The following is a 4,340-nucleotide window of genomic DNA, read 5'->3' on the forward strand; positions in this document are numbered from 1 at the left end:
CCAGGACCACGCACTGTAGGGGACAGCCAGATGCAGGAACAATCTCAAAACAAAATCTGAGCTGAGGTGTGAGCCCTCCTGGAAGCTTCAGGTGAAACCCTGCCCTGGATAGCAACACTCTGACTCCGAGGAGAATGGAGCAGACTATGAGGCCCCTGCTCTTATCTGGACGTTTGTCCTGGGGCGGGTCACTTAACTTCTGTACGTCTCTATTTTCTTATCTACGAAGTGATTAATAAATATCTCCAGAGTTGTTGCAAAGATTCCACAGGAGGTATATAAACACTCAGAGCCACTGTCCGTTTTGGTAGGTGCCCGCCACCTGGAGAGTGGTCAGCTGAAGTGCGCACAGCCAGCAACCGGAGGAGCCACCTTCAGACCCAGGCCCCACTGATAACCACCAGCACAGCCCCGTCCACGAATCCAGGCTCCTCTGGGCTCCACAGGGTCCTCAACAATGACCAAAGTGCCAGAGCTGCCTTCTGTGTGACATTTTCTACCAGCTCTAGAGATCTGCTGAACAACATGGTACATATATATAACGATACTGTACTACGCACTTAAAAATCTGTTAGGAGAGTAGATCTCATGTTAAGCGTTATTACAACAAAATAAAATTAAATTAAAAAATAAAACAGGACCACAACTTAATTGTGATTATAGATTCAGGGTGACCACATAGGGGTTTTGCCAAATAATCATTCCTTTTATAGGCTCTTCGTGTCTGAAGGCCGCAGGATGACCATCACGTGCACCTTGTGCAAACTCTTTCTCTGATGACTGAATCCTGTCATACCTCTCCCGGGTACCTGCCCACCTCTGGCTTGCCCACCTCCTGTGTCAGAGGAACTGCTGCCTCCTAAGGCAGCCTATGGTGAGTTGTTAGAAATCTGCTTACAAATCTTTCCTTTTATCCAAATGAAAGCTCCCTCCCTGTCATTTCCACATCAGTCCTTATTTCATCATTTTAGGGGTAATTAGAACAAATTAAATCCCTTTTCCCCACGTGCAATTTTATACCCATTTTTTAAAATTAGATTTTGTTTCATGTACTGTTGTAGTTGATTTGCTTTTTCCTGTCTTTATAGAATCAAGAGCAGACTGTGCCCCTGGCAACTTGGCTACTGGGCAGGGCCAGGCCACCTCCAATCGGCCTGGATCTGCCAGTATGTAGTTAAAGGAAAGGATTCTCCTTAGAGATAGCTCTAACAAAGTATGGTGTAAACTCCAAATGTTTTTCAAAATTGTATTATGAAGTGAGCTTAGAAAAAAAATTTAAATATACTCTCATCTCTACCACAACACAGCCGGAGTTAGCTAGAGGTAAGCTTCCTGTTGCTGGGAGTGTACTGTACACTCAGTCAAGACAAGAGGACAGCAGGAGAGGACTTAAGCATCAGATGGGGTTTGTCACAGGGGACCTCTGAGTTGCTCACACCAGGGCATCTTCACGACCACAGCACACTGGCAGGCCTGCGCTCGCACACTCCCTGGGTGTCTGCCAGGACTTCCCATTTGTGCCACGATGTTACTCCAGCCTCTCTTGAGTGCTCTGTCCAAATACCTTCTGAGGACCATTAAAATGTCCATGACCTTTGACCCAGAAATACTATCCCTTGGGGACAATCCAAGGTGCACCATTGCAAGTTGGGGAAACCACGTACACCAGCAGAGACGCCCCACTGCAATGGCAGGAAAAGAACAGTTAGCACCCTGACTCACTCACTTGCAGGAAAGTTAAGAAGCAATAGAAAAGGGGACTTCCTAAACCTCAAAGCAAGTGACTAATGTTACTAAATAATAAAGCTGAGGGAGGCTCATGTCCTAGTATTCATTCAGTCAGTTATTCATTCATGTGATGCAACAAGCCCTGTGCTGACTCTGGCAAACTGCAAAGGAGATGTCCATCTGGCCACTCGACCTAGGGCTGCTTGTCTCCGACACCAATCCTGCCCCTCGACACACGGACATGCACGTGCACACACAGACATGCACGTGCACACACAGACATGCACGTGCACACAGATACACACATGCGTGCACACACAATGCCACATCCTTTGTAAGAAGACTAAAAGGTCAAACGTCTCCGACACCAATCCTGCCCCTCGACACACAGACATGCACGTGCACACACAGACATGCACGTGCACACACAGACATGCACATGCACACAGATACACACATGCGTGCACACACACAATGCCACATCCTTTGTAAGAAGACTAAAAGGTCAAATGTTCTGTGTCCCAGTGCCTCATCAGACCTGTGCTTAAGACCTGGCTCTGTGTCCACATGCAAATCAGGCAAGTCACTCCCACTCGCCAGGATTCTGTTTCCTCATCTGTAAAATGGGGGAATGGCACTTTTTCTACCTTCCCAGAGTTTGGTCTTCCCTGATTTTGCAGTTGCTTTTGTCAGGCAACCTGGCATGTGTTCAATTCTTGAATAGGGGATTGGTTAAAAAATCCTCAGGGACTTTCCCACCCTAAAAAAGTCCCTATGGGCCTTTTTCATTTTCTAGTTCTCCTTGGAAGGCCTGCATCATTCCCAGCATGAGGGAAATGGCCTTTGTTCTCTCTACCTGTCTTCAGGTAAGTCATTTAAACTCTCTGCTCTCTCATTTCCTTTTTATATAACTGTGGCATGAATGGCACACAGAGGTCATGGTCCTGTCCCACAGTAACCACACGACCTGCATTAGCCTCGATCATAATCATCAGCAGCATTGTTGAAGGAAGAGAAGGAAACAGGAGGGGACCAGCAGACTTTGAAGGCGGGAAAGGAAGCTTGTAAAAATTGTAGGCTCTCAAGCTGGAAAAGACCTTAAAAGCTCACCTGGTTCTAGCACTCAAGCTTCAGATCAGCACTCCAACAGCCCTATGAAATGGACATCCAACCTCTGTCTAAATACCTCCCATAGTGGGGGATACATCACCTAATGAGTTGATTCCTCCTGTCTTTGGACAGCTCTTCCGACTGAACTGGAATCCAGTGTCAACGAAACTTTCTCCTAGTCCTCCCAGCTCCACCCTCTGGGGACCAAGGGAGCTGGTCAGCTACCTCTTCTACTGGGCAGCCCTCCAGATGGCCATCGCCACCGTCTTCTCTGCAACAGAGGGTCTTTCTATGGTCGTATTTATCTTTCCACATGAGCCATAGCTTCTGTTCCCAGGACTCCTGGTTTCTCTCCTCTAAATGCATTTCCATTTATCTGTAAACCTCTTACAATGGAAACAAAGGGAGAGAGATAACCTGGATCATCTAGGCCAGAGTGGGCAAATTCTGGGGTCTGGAGAGGCCCTGCTGGGCAGCCAGATGACCACCGATGACCAGAGACACACGCTTTGTCTAGAGTAGGCAGCTGTTCCTCAGCCTTGGCTGCTGATGGCCTTGCAGGGATTCCACCAAAAGAGAAGCCAGAAATTAAGATTTGTACTTGAAATCTCCTCAACATTTTATGTTGGCAAGTAATTAAAACAAATTTCAAAAACCCATAAAGAATTAAAAGTCTGTGAGTTGGATCGCCTGTGGGCTACTTACTTAGCCATTTTGTAGGTATAAAAAATGTGCAAATCTGATGAAACTGTAAACAAGCCCCAGAAAAAAAACAGATACAAACAAACTTCTGCTCTAAACATTTCAAAGGTCCATAGATTCTCTGGAGCCACTCCTCGGTTCCCAGGAAAGGAGACCCTCATCTGATCCAACCTCTTGCTAACAAGAAAGGCCCAACAACATGAAGGTGACAATTTCCCAGAGTCACATGGCCTCTCAGTAGCAGAGCAACAAGAAAGTCTAGGGTGGGCTGGGTGCTTCCCTCCACGGCCCCCGGGTTCGGAGGCCAGCATGAGCTGAGACATACTGCACACCGCCCAGGCACCAGCCACTCTCTCATTACTGGACCTTGTTCTTTCCATCATCTCCATCTGGCAAATGGGGGAATCAAGGCTCACTGAGGACAGTCTCCCCTGGCTCTGGGGAGCCAGATAAAGTGACAGAGTTATGACTAGAAGTCAAAGCTACCAGCAAAGGGCCGACCCCGTGGCTCACTCAGGAGAGTGCGGGGCTGGGAGTGCCGAGGCTGCGGGTTCGGATCCTATATAGGGATGACCTGTGCGCTCACTGGCTGAGCGTGGTGCGGACGACACCAAGCCAAGGGTTACGATCCCCTTACCGGTCACAAAATAATTAATTAATTAATTAATTTTTTAAAAACTACCAGCAAAGCTCACATTCTCCAACCACACCTTTGCACGTAGGTGGGCCCCGCACCCCGCTCAGCAGATCCCTAACAGAGCAGAAGCCCTGGAATTTAGAACTTCCTGGGACAACTCTTC

Source organism: Galeopterus variegatus, unplaced genomic scaffold (genome assembly GCF_000696425.1).
Source record: "Galeopterus variegatus unplaced genomic scaffold, G_variegatus-3.0.2 Scaffold1240, whole genome shotgun sequence".
Lineage (NCBI taxonomy): Eukaryota > Metazoa > Chordata > Mammalia > Dermoptera > Cynocephalidae > Galeopterus > Galeopterus variegatus.